The sequence below is a fragment of the Triticum aestivum genome, chromosome 6A (assembly GCF_018294505.1).
Source record: "Triticum aestivum cultivar Chinese Spring chromosome 6A, IWGSC CS RefSeq v2.1, whole genome shotgun sequence".
Taxonomy (NCBI): domain Eukaryota; kingdom Viridiplantae; phylum Streptophyta; class Magnoliopsida; order Poales; family Poaceae; genus Triticum; species Triticum aestivum.
The window spans coordinates 420,345,950-420,368,125 of NC_057809.1; positions in this window are offsets into that span (position 1 = coordinate 420,345,950).

Genomic DNA, 22,176 nt, shown 5'->3' on the forward strand with positions numbered 1-22,176 from the left:
TTTGGTACCTCCCTGCTAGACTTATAGCAAGGCACACATCAGGTCTGGTACACAGCATTGCATACATGATAGAGCCTATGGCTAAAGCATAGGGAACATCTTTCATTTTCTCTCTATCTTCTGCAGTGGTCGGGCATTGAGTCTGACTCAACTTCACACCTTGTAACACAGGCAAGAACCCTTTATTTGCTTGATCCATTTTGAACTTCTTCAAAATCTTGTCAAGGTATGTGCTTTGTGAAAGTCCAATTAAATGTCTTGATCTATCTCTATAGATCTTTATGCCTAATATGTAAGCAGCTTCACCGAGGTCTTTCATTGAAAAACTCTTATTCAAGTATCCCTTTATGCTATCCAGAAATTCTATATCATTTCCAATCAGTAATATGTCATCCACATATAATATCAGAAATGCTACAGAGCTCCCACTCACTTTCTTGTAAAAACAGGCTTCTCCAAAAGTCTGTATAAAACCAAATGCTTTGATCACACTATCAAAGCGTTTATTCCAACTCCGAGAGGCTTGCACCAGTCCATAAATGGATCACTGGAGCTTTCACACTTTGTTAGCTCCCTTTGGATCGACAAAACCTTCCGGTTGCATCATATACAACTCTTCTTCCAGAAATCCATTCAGGAATGCAGTTTTGACATCCATCTTCCAAATTTCATAATCATAAAATGCGGCAATTGCTAACATGATTCGGACAGACTTAAGCATCGCTACGGGTGAGAAGGTCTCATCGTAGTCAACCCCTTGAACTTGCTGAAACCCTTTTGCGACAAGTCGAGCTTTGTAGACAGTAATATTACCGTCGGCGTCAGTCTTCTTCTTGAAGATCCATTTATGCTCAATTGCTTGCCGATCATTGGGCAAGTCAACCAAAGCCCACACTTTGTTCTCATACATGGATCCCATCTCAGATTTCATGGCTTCAAGCCATTTTGCGGAATCTGGGCTCACCATTGCTTCTTCATAGTTCGTAGGTTCATCATGATCTAGTAGCATGACTTCCAGAACTGGATTACCGTACCACTCTGGCGCGGATCTCACTCTGGTTGATCTACGAGGTTCAGTAGTATCTTGTTCTGAAGTTTCATGATCATCATCATTAGCTTCCTCACTAACAGGTGTAGGTGTCACAGAAACAGGTTTTTGTGATGTACTACTTTCCAATAAGGGAGTAGGTACAGTTACCTCGTCAAGTTCTACTTTCCTCCCACTCACTTCTTTCGAGAGAAACTCCTTCTCTAGAGAGTTTCCGAACTTAGCAACAAAAGTCTTGCCTTCGGATCTGTGATAGAAGGTGTATCCAATAGTCTCCTTTGGATATCCTATGAAGACACATTTCTCCGATTTGGGTTTGAGCTTATCAGGTTGAAGCTTTTTCACATAAGCATCGCAGCCCCAAACTTTCAGAAACGACAACTTTGGTTTCTTGCCAAACCATAGTTCATAAGGCATCGTCTCAACGGATTTTGATGGTGCCATGTGAATGCGGCCGTCTCCAAAGCATAACCCCAAAACGATAGTGGTAAATCAGTAAGAGACATCATAGATCGCACCATATCTAGTAAAGTATGATTACGACATTCGGACACACCATTATGCTGTGGTGTTCCGGGTGGCGTGAGTTGCGAAACTATTCCGCATTGTTTCAAATGTACACCAAACTCGTAACTCAAATATTCTCCTCCACGATCAGATCGTAGAAACTTTATTTTCTTGTTACGATGATTTTCAACTTCACTCTGAAATTCTTTGAACTTTTCAAACGTTTCAGACTTATGTTTCATTAAGTAGATATACCCATATCTGCTTAAGTCATCTGTGAAGGTGAGAAAATAACGATGTCCGCCACGAGCCTCAATATTCATCGGACCACATACATCTGTATGTATGATTTCCAACAAATCTGTTGCTCTCTCCATAGTACCGGAGAACGGTGTTTTAGTCATCTTGCCCATGAGGCACGGTTCGCAAGTACCAAGTGATTCATAATCAACTGGTTCCAAAAGTCCATCAGTATGGAGTTTCTTCATGCGCTTTACACCGATATGACCTAAACGACAGTGCCACAAATAGGTTGCACTATCATTATCAACTTTGCATCTTTTGGCTTCAACATTATGAATATGTGTGTTACTACTATCGAGATTCAATAAGAATAGACCACTCTTCAAGGGTGCATGACCATAAAAGATATTACTCGTATAAATAGAACAACCATTATTCTCTGATTTAAATGAATAACCGTCTCGCATCAAACAAGATCCAGATATAATGTTCATGCTTAATGCTGGCACCAAATAACAATTATTTAGGTCTAATATTAATCCCAAAGGTAGATGTAGAGGTAGCGTGCCGACCGCGATCACATCGACTTTGGAACCGTTTCCCACGCGCATCGTCACCTCGTCCTTAGCCAATCTTCGCTTAATCCGTAGTCCCTGTTTCGAGTTGCAAATATTAGCAACAGAACCAGTATCAAATACCCAGGTGCTACTACGAGCATTAGTAAGGTACACATCAATAACATGTATATCACATATACCTTTGTTCACCTTGCCATCCTTCTTATCCGCCAAATACTTGGGGCAGTTCCGCTTCCAGTGACCAGTCTGCTTGCAGTAGAAGCACTCAGTTTCAGGCTTAGGTCCAGACTTGGGTTTCTTCTCTTGAGCAGCAACTTGCTTGGTGTTCTTCTTGAAGTTCCCTTTCTTCTTCCCTTTGCCCTTTTTCTTGAAACTAGTGGTCTTGTTGACCATCAACACTTGATGCTCCTTTTTGATTTCTACCTCCGCAGCTTTCAGCATTGCGAAGAGCTCGGGAATAATCTTATTCATCCCTTGCATATTATAGTTCATCACGAAGCTCTTGTAGCTTGGTGGCAGTGATTGGAGAATTCTGTCAATGACGCAATCATCTGGAAGATTAACTCCCATTTGAATCAAGTGATTATTATACCCAGACATTTTGAGTATATGCTCACTGACAGAACTATTCTCCTCCATCTTGCAGCTATAGAACTTATTGGAGACTTCATATCTCTCAATCCGGGCATTTGCTTGAAATATTAACTTCAACTCCTGGAACATCTCATATGCTCCATGACGTTCAAAACGTTGTTGAAGTCCCGGTTCTAAGCCGTAAAGCATGGCACACTGAACTATTGAGTAGTCATTAGCTTTGCTTTGCCAGACGTTCACAACATCTAGTGTTGCTCCAGCAGTAGGCCTGGCACCCAGCGGTGCTTCCAGGACGTAATTCTTCTGTGCAGCAATGAGGATAATCCTCAAGTTATGGACCCAGTCCGTGTAATTTCTACCATCATCTTTCAACTTTGCTTTCTCAAGGAACGCATTAAAATTCAACGGAACAACAGCACGGGCCATTTATCTACAATCATACATAAACAAGCAAGATACTATCAGGTACTAAGTTCATGATAAATTTAGGTTCAATTAATCATATTACTTAAAGAACTCCCACTTAGATAGACATCCCTCTAATCCTCTAAGTGATTACGTGATCCAAATCAACTAAACCATGTCTGATCATCATGTGAGATGGAGTAGTTTCATTGGTGAACATCACTATGTTGATCATATCTACTATATGATTCACGCTCGACCTTTCGGTCTCCGTGTTCCGAGGCCATATCTGTATATGCTTGGCTCGTCAAGTATAACCTGAGTATTCTGCGTGTGCAACTGTTTTGCACCCGTTGTATTTGAACATAGAGCCTATCACACCCGATCATCACATGGTGTCTCAGCACGAAGAACTTTCGCAACGGTGCATACTCAGGGAGAACACTTCTTGATAATTTAGTGAGAGATCATCTTATAATGCTACCGTTAATCAAAGCAAGATAAGATGCATAAAAGATAAACATCACATGCAATCAATGCAAGTGATATGATATGGCCATCATCATCTTGTGCTTGTGATCTCCATCTCCGAAGCACCGTCATGATCACCATCGTCACCGGCGCGACACCTTGATCTCCATCGTAGCATCGTTGTCGTCTCGCCAATCTTATGCTTCCACGAATATCGCTACCGCTTAGTGATAAAGTAAAGCATTACAGCGCGATTGCATTGCATACAATAAAGCGACAACCATATGGCTCCTGCCAATTGCCGATAACTCGGTTACAAAACATGATCATCTCATACAATAAAATTTAGCATCATGTCTTGACAATATCACATCACAACATGCCCTGCAAAAACAAGTTAGACGTCCTCTACTTTGTTGTTGCATGTTTTACGTGGATGCTACGGGCTTAAGCAAGAACCAATCTTACCTACGCATCAAAAGCACAACAATAGTTTGTCAAGTTGGTGCTGTTTTAACCTTCACAAGGACCAGGCGTAGCCACACTTGGTTCAACTAAAGTTGGAGAAACTGTCACCCGCAAGCCACCTATGTGCAAAGCACGTCGGGAGAACCGGTCTCGCGTAAGCGTACGCGTAATGTCGGTCCGGGCCGCTTCGTCCAACAATACCGCCGAACCAAAGTATGACATGCTGGTAAGCAGTATGACTTATATCGCCCACAACTCACTTGTGTTCTACTCGTGCATATAACATCAACATATAAAACCTAGGCTCGGATGCCACTGTTGGGTTTCGTAGTAATTTCAAAAAATTTCCTACGCACACGCAAGATCATGGTGATGCATAGCAATGAGAGGGGGAGAGTTTGATCTACATACCCTTGTAGATCGACAACGGAAGCGTTAACTTGGTTGATGTAGTCGTACGTCTTCACGGCCCGACCGATCAAGGACCGAAACTACGACACCTCCGAGTTCTAGCACACGTTCAGCTCGATGACGATCCCTGGACTCCGATCTAGCAAAGTGTCGGGGAAGAGTTCCGTCAGCACGACGGCGTGGTGACGATCTTGATGTACTACTGTCGCAGGGGTTCGCCTAAGCACCGCTACAATATTATCGAGGACTATGGTGGAAGGGGGCACCGCACACGGCTAAGAATATGATCACGTGAATCAACTTGTGTGTCTAGGGGTGCCCTTTGCCTCCGTATATAAAGGATCCAAGGGGGGGGGGTGCGGCCGGCCCTAGTAGGAGGCGCGCAGGAGGAGTCCTACTCCTACCGGGAGTAGGACTCCCTCCCTTTCCTTGTCCAAGTAGGAGAGGGGGAAGGAGAGAAGAAAAAGGGGGGGCGCTGCCCCTCCCTCCTTGTCCAATTCGGACTAGGGGGAGAGGGGGCACGCGGCCTGCCCTGGCAGCCCCTCCTCTTCTCCACTTTAGGCCCATGAGGCCCATTAACCCCCTGGGGGGTTCCGGTAACCTCCCGGTACTCCGGTAAAATCCCGATTTCACCCGGAACACTTCCGATATCCAAACATAGGCTTCCAATATATCAATCTTTATGTCTCAACCATTTCGAGACTCCTCGTCATGTCCGTGATCACATCCGGGACTCCGAACAACCTTCGGTACATCAAAATGCATAAACTCATAATATAACTGTCATCGTAACCTTAAGCGTGCAGACCCTACGGGTTCGAGAACAATGTAGACATGACCGAGACACGTCTCCGTTCAATAACCAATAGCGGAACCTGGATGCTCATATTGGCTCCTACATATTCTACAAAGATCTTTATCGGTCAGACCGCATAACAACATACGTTGTTCCCTTTGTCATCGGTATGTTACTTGCCCGAGATTCGATCGTCGGTATCCCATACCTAGTTCAATCTCGTTACTGGCAAGTCTCTTTACTCGCTCCATAATACATCATCCCGCAACTAATGAGATGCTTGCAAGGCTTCAGTGATGTGCATTACCGAGAGGGCCCAGAGATACCTCTCCGACAATCGGAGTGACAAATCCTAATCTCGAAATACGCCAACCCAACATGTACCTTTGGAGACACCTGTAGAGCACCTTTATAATCACCCAGTTACGTTGTGACATTTGGTAGCACACAAAGTGTTCCTCCGGCAAACGGGAGTTGCATAATCTCATAGTCATAGGAACATGTATAAGTCATGAAGAAAGCAATAGCAACATACTAAACGATCGGGTGCTAAGCTAATGGAATGGGTCATGTCAATCTGATCATTCAACTAATGATGTGATCCCATTAATCAAATAACACCTCTTTGTCCATGGTTAGGAAACATAACCATCTTTGATTAACGAGCTAGTCAAGTAGAGGCATACTAGTGACACTCTGTTTGTCTATGTATTCACATATGCATTATGTTTCCGGTTAATACAATTCTAGCATGAATAATAAACTTTTATCATGATATAAGGAAATAAATAATAACTTTATTATTGCCTCTAGGGCATATTTCCTTCATATATGTTTGGAATGCACTAAAACATTCATTTGAGTAGTTGGTTGCATGCATTATACACGTGGAAAAATATTTTAATTGAACATAACATGAATTCAAAGTTTTAAATGACATTTGTAGGGCCCATTGATTTGGTACAGTACACGTTTGGCTTGTCCGGAAATTTCAACCCGCGCCTTGTTAGCTCGAAATATTTAAGATATATCTTTGTCTCGTTGTGCTCCGACAACTCCCTCCATCTCAACCCGCGCCTTGCTATTCTGAAATTACAACGCGCGCGAAAACTCCCACCTCCTATGAAATCTCGACACGCGAAATGCCCGTGGTACCCCTGAACCGAAAGAACCGCCTCAAATCAGTGGGGGGTACTTTCGTAACTTACCCTCGGACAAGCGCGTCTCTAAGCCATGGTTCCCCACTGCCATCCCATCCGCCCACCCATTCGTACACTGAGGCCGCGAAAACCCGCGACAAAACCCCACACCCTGCTCCGTCCGCCACCCAGCCAGAGCTTCTTCCCCGACGACGTCGTCCACAGCAACACCTCGACGTCCCTCATCCACCGTACCGGATGAGGATCCGTCGTCGATCTCATCGTCCCGCCGGTTCAGCCACCCCGTCCTCCACCTCCAAGGAGCTGCCCCGACGTTCCCCTCGTCTTTCCCGCCACCTCCATTCCCACACCGCCGTCTTCACCTGCACCATCGAAAGAGCATCATCATCACCGTTTCCTCGGATGAAGCTACGGCCTAATCGGCGCCACCAAAGAGGTTGTACACTAATCGCCGCATTTTCTTCTTGATTTGATCTCACGGTGCTGCCGGCGCTCGGTCCCGAGCCGACACGGCACGGCCCCATCCACGGCGGCGTCGCCGGCCACTTCCTCCGCGGCGTCGCTCCCTCAGCGGCAACGTCCACATCAGTAGGACCTGCTGCTGCTTTAGCTCTTGCTCGCGCTGCTGCTTTGCTCTTGCTCTTGGTCCCCTGCCTGGTCTGCTCTTGCTATTGCTCTTGCTCGCGCTGCTGCTCTCGCTCTTGCTCTTGCTTGTGATGCTGCTCCGATTTAGCTACACTTCACTCCGATGCCACCGGGGTGAAGGAAGAACCAACCGCAGCGGGGAGGGGGGCTCGCCGGAGAGGTACCCCCGTATCTATCTTAGGGTTCAGGATGGGGGCGGTGGTTGCCGACGGTGGCGGGGCGTTGGCGAGGCGGTGGCGTGGGGATCGCCGGAGAAAAAGCTCGTCAAAGGGGGGGGGCAGAGGGATGGCCGGGGCGGCAGCGGACTAATGGTGGGGAGTGTTTTCGGGGCGGGCGGGGCGGCGCACCGCCGGCCGCGGGCGGCAGGGGGCTGCTGTTTGGCTGGCTCAGGGGGTGGAGGTTGAGGATGAACCGCAGGCCCTTGATTTCGTATCCAACGCTGCAAAATCGACTGACCAGAGATGAAAAGTCAGTCGACCGACGTGTAGCCTCACCTTGCTAGTGCGTTCAGTTTCGACAGCAAAATTAAGTTTCGACAGTTAAGTTCAGTTTTGACAGTTAAGTTCAGTTTCGACAGTTAAATTCAGTTTCGACAGTTAAGTTCAGAGATGAGCGGCTGATGTATTTTACATCCAGGACTTTGTGGTTATGTATTTTACATCCAGCAGAATTCCACTCAGGTTAACATTGTTCATTGTCTCTCTTGTCCTGCTTCAGCCTTGGCGTCGTACAACTCACCGGAGCTGCTCCAACGACGAAACCCTCCATCACAGCGGAGTAGTACCCCGGGCTCCATCTCCAGATGCCTAAGATCTTCTTCCCCTCCTCCGACTGCCAAGTCAGCCGGAGCATCCTCACCAGCCAACCCAATCACGCTGAGATCGACATGGCTTCGCCAAAGAGGTTGTACACTTGTTGCATCTCCTTTTTACTCTACATGTTATATATATATTGTCCACTGAGCACACAGATTTGTTCCTTTAGTGTCTCCTTGAAAGAAAAAACGTAGGAATTTTAATTTTCACTTGTCCTCCTTTTCAAATTCCTATTCATGAAGCACAAGACTAAGAGATAGTAGCATAATAGCATTATAACCATACATTTTCTTGTGGTTTGACTTAATCTCACCATGCTTCTTTGCATCCTGTGATCTTCCAATTGTTGTGAATCAAACACCCAGATTGGCAGAAATCATGTGTTTTAAATTCTCTGTTTTGCACGTGCATTCCTATCCTATTCCTGTCTATTTCCTATCCCTACATTGTTGGAATCCTCCAATTCAAACGAGCCCTTACAGAATTACTTCTCTTACAGATAGTTGTCAAAGAAAACCTTGCGTGGTTTGTCCCGCTCCTGCTGCGTCAGCGTCCACCCCAGCTCAGCTGCTCCAACGACAGAAGGGTCCAGCACAGCAGGGATCCGGCCTCGAGACTGTCTTTTGCCGCCTCAGATCTTCTTCCCCACCACTGGCAACCATGAAAACTGCACTACCATCATCAACCGAGCAGATGACCTCGAGGACTACACGGGTCCACAAGAGAGGTTGCACTATTTCGTGTCTGCTTACGTTATGCATCGGTTAATATTACATGCTACTTTATCGTCCTGTTCACTGATTAGACTCTGAGTCAACTACAAACTAATGGTCAAACTTGAGTTTTTAAATGGTTGTGGGGTACATATCGGGGCCGCTATCAATAGTATCTATCTACTATCTGGTTAATCTCCGGTGTCTACTATGAGTTTCATGTTGGGTGGGAAACAAACAGTAAAGAAGCCATTATCTGTATTTTTTAACTGAAGCCATTATCTGCCTGCTATTATTTGTTTTGGGTCTATCCACAGGTTGCTACCATCACTCTGGATTTCTGCATGCACTCCTTACATAATCTCACTATGTTTTATTCCTATGCATGACAGTTATTGTAAACAATGGAACTGAACATGTAGAGCAAAAGAGACGAGCCTTGTGTGGCAATAAAATTTCATGCAGACATCGCTCCATGGTAGGCGCAAAGGCAGCCACCCTCCATGCATTTCAGATTGTAAGCGAGAGGAAGATATCTGTTTCGAGGGGGATGCAGAAGGAGAAGACAACTCCTATTTACCCCCTAAGGTCTTCGCTCTAAGTTGGCATGCTGATGTTGGTTATATCATGCATATGGTGTCTTGCATTGCTTACTTTATACATCAAATATGTCATCTGCTTAGTTTAGACATCCTTTGTGCGAATGCCATCTGTTTAGTTTATTCATCTTTTATGTGAATTATGCAATGCCATCTTGTTTAGCCAGGCATCATATATGTGAATTTTGCAATGCCATCCTGCTTAGCCAGTCATCTTATATGTAAATTATATCAGGCCATCCTTTTTTGTTACATATTACATTTGTCAACAATGTTATTACATTCAACTGCTCTTCGTGTGCATCAGCCATTTGACATGGTGATGGCAAATTCTGGAGTGAAAATAAGGTCTTCAGAGCAGACTATGCTATCTGACGAAGCACATATCTCGCTGGTTACAGATAGCTCCTTAGAGGAGGATTCAGAGACAGATGACCAGTCCTATTCCCCCCCCCCGAGGTGTATGCTCTAACTTGGCAGGGTTATGTTGCTCATATCGTGCGTATGGTGTCTTGCATTGCTTTGTCATTTGATTAGTTTAGACATGCTTTGTGTGAATGCTACCTGTTCAGTGTCTAATTACCATATATGTGAATTATGCATTGCCATCTTGTTGCAAGACATTATATATGTGAATTATACAATGCTATCTTGTTGCAAAGGCATTATATATGTGAATTATGCAATGCCATGCTGTTTAGCTAATCATCATGTATGTGAATTATATCATGCTATCATTTTTTTGTATTACATGTTCCATTTGGCGACAATGTTTGTATATTCAACTACTCTTCTTGTGCATCAGCCATTTGAAGCGGTGATGGAAGTATCTGGAGTGGAAACAATGTACTCAGAGCAGACAATGCTACCTGCTAAAGCAGACATCTTGCTGGTTATAGAGAGCTCCTCAGAGGAGGATTCAGAGACTGATGACCAGTCCTATTTTCCCCCTGAGGTCTATGCTCAAACTTGGCAGGGTTATATTACCCATGTCATTCATGTTGTCTTGCATTGCTTAGTTTTTACATCATATATGGATTGCCATCTGCTTACTTGCTTACTATATAAATCATATATTTGAATTATATCATGCCATCATGTTTACATAGTACATACACATCATCTATCTAAATTATGGCATGGAAACCCATTTAATAAAGACATCATATAGTTATATCATCTCATCCTGTTTAGTGTTTACAGTCATCATATTTTGAATTATGGCATTCTATCCGTGAATGTATGTGAATTATGGCATGCCAACCTATTTAATAAACACATTATATAGTTATGTCATGTCATCCTGTTTAGATAGTCTCATATTTTGAACTATGTGTTTCCATCTTTTTTAGTTAGCCATCATAATGTGAAATTGTGGCATGCTATCCTGTTTGGTTAGACAACATAAATATAAATTATTTCATACCCTCTTTTATTCCCCACTATCCATTGCACCTATCTATCATACAATGTCTATACTTTCAATTACTTTTCTTGTTTATCAGCCATTTGAATTGGAGAGCGTGATGGCAGTATCTAAGGGAGTAGCAACACGGTCTTCAGAAAAGATAGTGCTACCAGTTGATGCAGATAGAACCACGGTTGTACTTGCCCAAGGACCAGATCCACCACACATAACCCAGACTCTCGCAGATTGTACCCCTACCCAGTTAGGCAGAGAACCAGCTACACCCCTTCTAACCCCAACCCCGGCAGATAGTAACCCAGTTCCAGTTGACACAGCACCATCTCCACCACAGAGCACCCAAACACGAGTTGTTAGTAAGGGAACTGCAGTGCCCAAAGCACGAGGACCACCACTCGGAATCCCAACTCAATGCTTAAAGGAGAAGAAGATTTGTTCTCAGGTCAGGTTCTGTAGCTACGGTTCATACTCCTTTGCTCTTGCATGATTGTATTTACTCATACCAACTATTTTCAAATTTGAAGGATGGAATTGAAACTCCAATGGTGCAACAGGTATGTTTTAAACCTGTTTCTTTAACTGGTTTGCTGTTGTAACCTGCTCTATGTTGATTTCAGTTTCAATTGAATAAACAGTTATGTTCTCATGTCATGCACATTACAAGTGTTGTTATTGCTCTATAGTTACCCACACTTATATTCTGTCTATTCTGCTTTGTCTTGAACAAATATTATTTGAACTGTGTCTCTATCTTGATTTGGCAACAAAAACTAGAATGATATAGACCATAAAGTGACCATTGTACATAGATATATGTTTGTTTCATGCTGTTATCCTGTCCACTTTACTACTGAACTCATTTACCAAAATGAGTTTCATATACAACATGGTAAACATGTGATGTGTCTGCTTGTTTCTCTTTTAGAATGCGGACAGAATATTGGTGAACAGTACCGCATTATCCAATGGTAAAGGAAGTAATGCAGATAAGGTTCAAGATAGTGAGACATCCCTGTTGGTCTCCAAGAAAGCTGATAAAAACTAACTTGACGACAGTGAGGGAACCCAAAAGTCCTGTCTTGATGTAGTGTTCGAGTTATTGGCCACTACTGCTGGCACAAGCTCTTCGAACTCGCTGCCTGAATCAGTTCGTCTTCTTGAGTCTCAACTTCTAGTTGAAAGAGATTGATCAGATGTGCCGCGACAGGAAGCTGAAGGACTGAGGAAGTCCCTGCAGAATTCAGATGCATATTTTCTGGTGCAACAGCAAGCGCTGGAGGATTTAAGCGCCAAACAAGAGAAAGTTAATAAGCTTGCTAAGCATCTTGCCAGCATTATGGGTACCCAAGATAGTGTTTCTTGAGATCTTCTGAAGTGGTTTCAATTCTGGATTTGTTTTGTTGTGGCGTTTATTTGCGCTGGTCGCCAACTTTGACAACCAGTGTATATGATATGCTGCTTTGTTCCCTATATTTTCACTGGTGGCGAACTTTGATGCCCAGTGGATGTAATATGTGTAATAGCTGTGATAGCCTAGTGTTAGTTGCTTGCTTATTTATTTCCTTGTTGTCTTGTTTATTTGTTTGCTTGTAGTCATTGTAGTTCTTTTTCCGCGGTTAGCTAGTGGCTGCAATAACCTATTTTTTAAAACTAGGCCAGAATAACCATGGGCTAATATTTACTGTAGTGACACTGGGCCTCCTACTGGCTGTAGAAACAGTGGGCCTTCTACGGGCCGTAGAAACAATGGGCCTTCTACGGGCCGTAGAAACAACAGGCCTTCTGCGGGCCGTATTATCAATGGGCCTTATACGGGCCGTATAATCGATTGGCCAAACATGGGCCAAACAGACTGCATTATGGCTGTAAACGGGCTAGAGTTGGAATCGCCCGTTCATGGGCCGACCATAACGGGCCATTGTTAATAGGCCGTATTTGATGACACTATGAAATCGGCCCAACGTATTAATGGACCACAAACGGGCCAACTGTAACCACGGGCTGAATTTGGCCCACAAGCAGAAAATGACAGTAACGGGCCATAAGTAAACAAATGTTGGAAATGAGCCCAAGAATAAATGGGCTTTGAGAAGGCCGAAAGATAACATGGGCCGTTAATGTGTATAAAGTGATACACTGTTAATGTGTATAAAGTGATACACTGTTCATTACGGGCCAGTTTCACCATGGGCCGTTAATGGGTGTAAAGTGATACACTATTCATTACGGGCCAGTTTCACCACGGGCCGTTAGTAGACCAAGAGTTACATAGGGCCTCATATGGGTCGAAAGACGTCATGGGCCATACATGGGCCAGAAGTGAAAACGGGCTGGAATCATATTGGATGGCCCAGATGACGCTACTGGGCCTAATTCGGATAGGGTGTAACGGGCCTTGGGTTAGCGGGCTGTAAATGGGCTATATTCGAACAGGCCATTAACAGGCTTTCCATGGGCTGGCCCGCCAGATTTTGACCAAGTCAAATGGGCCGGCCTTTTCACAGGAATGGGCCTCTGTTGGGCCGTGCCACGTGTCGACGTATCGTAGGCGCCTTCCGTCCAATGAGTGGTTGACATCTGTCCCAACGATGAGCCGACACGTGTTTCCTCCAGCCAATGATGATTTTACACGTGGAAAATCCCCATTGGTCGGGGCTGTTAACGGGTTATCGGATCCAAAACCCGACCCGATAGCTTAACGGCGTTCCGTTACGGTGGATGCCACGTGTCGGTCACCCTTGATGAAAGCACTTCTGTGATGCACGATTTATCGTCATGGAAGTGGACACTTCCGTGATGATAATTTTGGTAATGTCATGGAACACTTCTACGACAGCACATCTATGACTATCTTGATTCTGTCATAAATTTGTCATGGATGTACATGCATGACAAAAAAAGTGACCTACTAAGACAAACACGTATCATCACGGAAGTGTATTTTTTTGTAGTGCTATATGCATTTTAATAACCCTCTGATTATGAACATGTTTATGCTTTGTGAGTAGTTACTTTTGTTCCTGAGGACATGGGAGAAGTCTTTCTATTAGTAGTCATGTGAATTTGGTATTCATTCGATATTTTGATGAGATGTATGTAGTCTCTCCTCTAGTGGTGTTATGTGAACGTCGACTACATGACACTTCACCATTATTTGGGCCTAGAGGAAGGCATTGGGAAGTAATAAGTAGATGATGGGTTGCTAGAGTGACAGAAGCTTAAACCCTAGTTTATGTGTTGCTTCGTAAGGGGCTGATTTGGATCCATATGTTTCATGCTATGGTTAGGTTTACCTTAATACTTTTATTGTAGTTGTGGATGCTTGCAATAGAGGTTAATCATAAGTGGGATTCTTGTCCAAGTAAGGGCAGCACCCAAGCACCGGTCCACCCACATACCAAATTATCAAAGTACCGAACGCGAATCATATGAACATGATGAAACCTAGCTTGACGATATTCCCATGTGTCCTCGGGAGCGCTTTACATCATATAAGAGTTTGTCCAGGCTTGTCCTTTGCTACAAAAAGGATTGGGCCAGCTTGCTACACCTTATTTACTTTTGTTACTTGTTGCTCGTTACAAATTATCTTATCACAAAACTATCTGTTACCACTTATTTCAGTACTTGCAGAGAATACCTTACTGGAAACCGCTTATCATTTCCTTCTGCTCCTCGTTGGGTTCGACACTCTTACTTATCGAAAGGACTACGATAGATCCCCTATACTTGTGGGTCATCAAGACTCTTTTCTGGCGCCATTGCTGGGGAGTGAAGCGCCATTGGTAGGTGGAATTTGGTATGGAAAAATTTATATAGTGTGCTGAAATTTACTGTCACTTGTCACCATGGAAAGTAATCCTCTGAGGGGCTTGTTCGGGGTATCTTCACCCCGACCAGTAGAGCAAAGAGTTGCTCCTCATCCTACTGAACCTACTGAAAATGAAGATGCTTTCTTTGAAGTTCATGCGGGTATGACAGAAAAACTGCTAGCTAATCCTTTTTTAGGAGATGGAACAAAACATCCTGATGAACATCTGATATATGTGGATGAAGTTTGTGGATTATTTAAGCTTGCAGGTGTACCCGGAGATGTTGTTAAGAAGAAGGTCTTTCCCTTATCTTTGAGGGGAGATGCATCGACATGGTATAGGCTATGTGATGACATGAGGTCTTGGAATTACAAACGATTGAAATTGCAATTTCATCAGAAGTTTTATCCTATGCATCTTGTTCATCGTGATCGCAATTATATATAAAATTTTTGGCCTCGTGAAGGAGAAAGCATCGCTCAAGCTTGGGGGAGGCTTAAGTCAATGTTATATTCATGCCCCAATCATGAGCTCTCAAGAGAAATGATTATTCAAAAAAATTATGCTCGGCTTTCTGGTAACAATCGCACCATGCTTGATACTTCTTGTGCTGGCTCTTTTATGATGAAGACTATTGAATTCAAATGGGATTTATTGGAAAGAATTAAACGCAACTCTGAAGATTGGGACCTCGACAATGGTAGGGAGTCAGGTATGACACCTAGTTTTGATTGTGTTAAATCTTTTATGGATACCGATATTTTTCGTAAATTTAGCACTAAATATGGACTTGACTCTGAGATAGTAGCTTCTTTCTGTGAATCTTTTGCTGCTTATGTTGATCTCCCCAAGGAGAAGTGGTTTAAATATCATCCTCCCATAGAAGTAAAAGTAGTTGCACCTATTAAAGTTGAAGAAAAGACTGTCACTTATAATGATCCTATTGTTCCTACTTCTTATGTTGAGAAACCACCTTTCCCTGTTAGGATAAAGGATCATGCTAAAGCTTCAACTGTGGTTCGTAAAAGCAATATTAAAACATATACACCTCCTGAGCAAGTTAAAGTTGAACCTAATATGGCTATCGTTAAAGATCTCTTGTCTGATAATATTGATGGGCATGTTATTTATTTCTGTGATGAAACTGCTAGAATTGCTAAACCCCATGATAAAGATAAACCTAGACTTGTGGTAGGCATGCCTATTATTTCTGTTAAAATAGGAGATCATTGTTATCATGGCTTATGTGATATGGATGCTAGTGCTAGTGCAATACCTTATTCCTTATACAAAGAAGTTATGCATGATATTGCACCTGCTGAGATGGAAGATATTGATGTCACAATTAAACTTGCCAATAGAGATACTATTTCACCAATGGGAATTGTTAGAGATGTTGAAGTCTTGTGTGGGAAAACTAAATATCCTGCTGATTTTCTTGTTCTTGGTTCCCCACAAGATAGCTTTTGTCCCATTATATTTGGTAGACCCTTCTTAAATACTGTTAATGCTACCATAGATTGCAAAAGAGATGTTGTTACTATCGGTTTACATGATATGACTCATGAATTTAATTTTTCTAAATTCAGTAGACAACACCGTGAAGAAGAATTACCTAGTAACGATGAAATTATTGGTCTTGCTTCTATTGCCGTACCTCCTAGTGATCCTTTAGAACAATATTTGCTAGACCATGAAAATGATATGTTTATGAATGAAAGAAGGGAATTAGATGAAGTATTCTTTAAACAACAACCTATTCTGAAAAACAATTTACCTGTTGAAATCCTAGGGGATCCTCCTCCACCCAAGGGTGATCCCGTGTTTGAGCTTAAACCGTTACCTGATACTCTTAAAGATGCTTATCTTGATGAGAAAAAGATATATCCTGTTATTATTAGTGCTAACCTTTCAGAGCATGAATAAGAGAGATTATTGAAAACTCTGAAGAAGCACCGTGCTGCTATTGGGTATACTCTTGATGATCTTAAGGGCATTAGTCCCACTCTATGTCAACATAAAATTAATTTGGAAGAAGATGCTAAACCAGTTCGTGATCATCAACGCCGGCTGAATCCTAAAATGAAAGAAGTGGTAAGAAAGGAGATACTAAAGCTCCTTGAGGCAAAATTATTACAGGTTATAGGATGGTAATTTATTTCCGCAAATTAAATAAGGCTACTAAAAAGGATCATTACCCCTTACCTTTTATCGATCAAATGCTAGAAAGATTGTCCAAACATACACATTTTAGATTTCTAGATGGTTATTCTGGTTTCTCTCAAATACCTGTGTCAGCCAAAGATCAATCAAAGACTACTTTTACATGCCCTTTTGGTACTTTTGCTTATAGGCGTATGCCTTTTGGTTTATGTAATGCACCTGCTACCTTTCAAAGATGCATGATGGCTATATTCTCTGACTTTTGTGAAAAGATTTGTGAGGTTTTCATGGACGATTTTCCATCTATGGTTCTTCTTTTGATGATTGCTTGAGCAACCTTGATCGAGTTTTGCAGAGATGTGAAGAAACTAATCTTGTCTTGAATTGGGAAAAGTGCCACTTTATGGTTAATGAAGGTATTGTCTTGGGGCATAAAGTTTCTGAAAGAGGTATCAAAGTTGATAAAGCCAAGGTTGATGCTATTGAAAAGATGCTATGTCCCAAGGACATCAAAGGTATAAGAAGTTTCCTTGGTCATGCCAGTTTTTATAGGAGGTTCATTAAGGACTTCTCAAAAATTTCTCGGCCTCTGACCAATTTATTACAAAAAGATATACCATTTGTCTTTGATGATGATTGTGTAGAAGCATTTGAAATACTTAAGAAAGCATTGATCTCTGCAACTATTGTCCAACCACCTGATTGGAATTTACCCTTTGAAATTATGTGTGATGCTAGTGATTATGCTATAGGTGCTGTTCTAGGACAAAGAGTTGATAAGAAACTAAATGTTATTCAATATGCTAGTAAAACTCTAGACAATGCTCAAAGCAATTATGCTACTACTGAAAAGGAATTCTTAGCAGTTGTATTTTCTTGTGATAAGTTTAGACCTTATATTGTTGATTCAAAGTAACTATTCACACTGATCATGCTGCTATTAAATATCTTATGGAAAAGAAAGATGCTAAACCTAGACTTATTAGATGGGATCTCTTGCTACAAGAATTTGATTTGCATATTGTTGATAGAAAAGGAGCTGAGAACCCCGTTGCAGACAACTTGTCTAGCTTAGAAAATGTGCTTGATAACCCACTACCTATTGATGATAGCTTTCCCGATGAGCAATGAAATGTCATAAATGCTTCTCATACTGCTCCATGGTATGCTGATTATGCTAATTACATTGTTGCTAAGTTTATACCACCTAGTTTCACATACCAGCAAAAGAAAAATTTCTTCTATGATTTGAGGCATTACTTTTGGGATGACCCACATCTTTATAAAGAACGAGTAGATGGTGTTATTAGACGTTGTGTACCTGAGCATGAACAGGTACAGATCCTACGCAAGTGTCGCTCCAAAGCTTATGGAGGACACCATGCTGGAGATAGAACTGCACATAAGGTATTGCAATCTGGTTTTTATTGGCCTACTCTCTTCAAGGATGACCGTAAGTTTGTCTTATATTGTGATGAATGTCAACGAATTGGTAATATTAGTAGACGTCAAGAAATGCCTATGAACTATTCACTCGTTATTGAACCATTTGATGTTTGGGGCTTTGACTATATGGGACCCTTTCCTTCCTCTAATGGATATACACATATTTTAGTTGTTGTTGATTATGTTACTAAGTGGGTAGAAGCTATTCCAACTAGTAGTGCTGATCATAACACTTCTATTAAAATGCTTAAAGAAGTTATTTTTCTAAGATTTGGAGTCCCTAGATATTTAATGACTGATGGTGGTTCACATTTTATTCATGGTGCCTTCCGTAAAATGCTTGCTAAATATGATGTTAATCATAGAATTGCATCTCCTTATCACCCTCAGTCTAGTGGGCAAGTAGAATTGAGTAATAGAGAACTCAAATTTAATTTTGCAAAAGACTGTTAATAGGTCTAGAAAGAATTGGTCCAAGAAACTAGATGATGCATTATGGGCCTATAGAACTGCATATAAAAATCCTATGGGTATGTCTCCGTATAAAATGGTCTATGGAAAAGCATTTCACTTACCTCTCGAATTAGAACACAAGGCTTATTGGGCTATTAAAGAACTTAATTATGATTTTAAACTTCCGGTGAGAAGAGGTTATTTGATATTAGCTCACTTGATAAATGGAGAACCCAATCCTACGAAAATGCCAAGTTGTTTAAAGAAAAAGTTAAAAGATGACATGACAAAAGGATACAAAAGCGTGAGTTTAATGTAGGTGATTATGTATTGCTATACAACTCTCGTTTAAGATTTTTTGCAGGAAAACTTCTCTCTAAATGGGAAGGTCCTTACGTTATCGAGGAGGTCTACCATTCCGGTGCCATAAAAATCAACAACTTCAAAGGCACAAATCCGAAGGTGGTGAATGGTCAAAGAATCAAACATTATATCTCAGGTAATCCCATAAATGTTGAAACCAATGTTATTGAAACCGTAACCCCGGAGGAATACATAAGGGACACTTTTCGGAACGTTTCAGACTCCGAAAAGGAATAGGTATGTGGAACGGTAAGTAAACCGATTCCAAAACAGTTTTAAGGCGATATTTCTCCGTTTTGGAATATTTGGAAAAACAGAAAAATAAGAAGCAGTCCGGGAAGGACACGAGGCCTCCACGAGGGTGGAGGGCGCGCCCTACCCTACTGGGCGCGCCCCCTACCTCGTGGGCCCCTCGTGTGCTCTTCGGACTCCGTTTTCGTACACAACACGTATTTTGGTCGGTAAAAATCATTATATAATCTCCCGGGGGTTTTGACTCCCGTATCACGCAAAAATCTCCTGTGTTTGTTTTGAGCTGTTTTCTGTCAGGGTTGTCAAGGCCAGGCACTATATCATCTCCCTCCTCCTCCAACCATGAGGGCAACGATGCTTGGCTAATGAAGATAGAGCTGAAGAGAGAAGAACCCATGGAGATCAGCGAGGATGAAGGGATCAAGAAGGCAATGGAGGACCAAGTTCCGGCAACAGCAGACATCCTTCAACTTGATCACAATCTTCTTACCCCAACTGAGATCGAAGCTTTCAAGATGATTGAGTTAGCTCGTATACAAAATAAGTATCTCACACGTGAAAATATTTTGTTGAAGGAGCATATCATTGCACTCAAGGGCATTATCCTCAAGTTAGAAGACCTCTTACACTCGATGTGTGACTATCCATCATCAACAACTCCACCTTCTTCACCAACAAAGAAGAACCGATCATCAGGTATGGGCACTCCCCTTGGCAACTGCCAAGCTTGGGGGAGTGCCCTGGTATCGTATCACCATCACTTTTATCTTTACCGTTTTTCTTAGTTTGATCCTTTTGGTAATATCTTGATTTAGTAGAATAAAAGTTCTTAGTGTGATCTAGTTGTGAGTTTTGCTTTATTATCCTTCTATGTAATCAAGTCCGTGAGCTATACAATAAAGATTAGTGTTGAGTCAAGGGCTTGATTATTTTGCCATGATCCTAAGTGAATAAAAGAAAAGAGAAAGAAACAAAGAGATCATGTGAATCTTATGGAGAGTAATGAGCACACATAGAAAGAGTATGATGAATAAAAGTTGTTGAGGGTTGACAAACACAGTTTTGGTCATCGTTGCAATTAATAGGAAGTAATAAAGAAAGAGAGGTCTTCACATATAAAAATACTATCTTGGACATCTTTTATGATTGTGAGCACTCATTAAAATATGATATGCTAAAGAGTTGACATTGGACAAGAAAGACAACGTAATGGGTTATGTTTTCTTACATCTGAGATGAATTATATTGTCTTGGATCTTCCAAAATGATGAGCTTACCTTTCCCCCTCATGCTAGCCAAATTCATTGCACCAAGTAGAGATACTACTTGTGCTTCCAAATACCCTTAAACCAGTCTTGCCATAAGAGTCCACCATATCTACCTATGGATTGAGTAAGATCCATCAAGTAAGTTGTCATCGGTGCAAGCAATAAAAATTGCTCTCTAAATATGTATGATTGATTGGTGTGGAGAAAATAAGCTTTATACGATCGTGTGATATGGAAGTAATAAAAGCGATAGACTGCATAATAAAGGTCCATATCACAAGTGGCAATATAAGTTGACGTTCTTTCGCATTAAGATTTTGTGCATCCAACCATAAAAGCGCATGACAACCTCTGCTTCCCTCTGCGAAGGGCCTATCTTTTACTTTTATCTCCTACATTGCATAAGAGTCGTGGTGATCTTCACCCTTCCTTTTTACATTTTATCCTTTGGCAAGCACAATATGTTGGAAAGATCATGGTATATATGGCTAATTGGATGTGAGTTTTCATGAACTATTACTGTTGACATTACCCTTGAGGTAAAACGTTGGGAGGCAAAACTATAAGCCCATATCTTTCTCTGTGTCTGATTAAAACTCCATACCCATAAGTATTGCGTGAGTGTCAGCAATTGTGAAAGATTATATGATAGTTGAGTATGTGGACTTGCTGAAAAGCTCTTATACATTGACTCTTTCCTATGTTATGAACAATTGCAATTGCTTCAATGACTGAGATTGTAGTTTGTTAGTTTTCAATGAAGTTTAAAATTCATACTTGATATTGTGGTTGAATTATTACTCTAGCATTAGAGATTATATGACAAGGAATTATATGAGTTGCTGTTCTAAGAATGATCATGATGCCCTCATGTCTGTATTTTATTTTTATCGACACCTCTATCTCTAAACATGTGGACATATTTTTCGATTTTGGCTTTACGCTTGAGGACAAGCGAGGCCTAAGCTTGGGGGAGTTGATACGTCCATTTTGCATCATGCTTTTATATCAATATTTATTGCATTATGGGATGTTATTACACATTATGTCACAATACTTATGCCTATTCTCTCTTATTTTACAAGGTTTACATAAAGAGGGAGAATGCCGGCAGTTGGGATTCTGGGCTGGAAAAGGAGCAAATATTAGAGACCTATTCCGCACAGCTCCAAAAGTCCTGAAACTTCACGGAAGATGTTTTCCAAATATATAAAAAATACTGAGAGCAAGAACTTCACCAGGGGGCCACACCCCGCCCACGAGGGTGGGGGGCGCGCCCTACCCCCTAGGCGCGGGCCCCTACCTCGTGGGCCCCCTGGTGGCCATCTTCCGCTATATGGAGTCTTTCGATGGGAAAAAAATCATAAGCCATCTTCTCCGATGAAACTCTGCCGCCACGAGGCGGAACCTTGGCGGAACCAATCTAGGGCTCTGGCGGAGCTGTTCTGCCGGGGAAACTTCCCTCTCGGAGGGGGAAATCATCACCATCTTCATCACCAACGCTCCTCTCATCGGGAGAGGGCAATCTCCATCAACATCT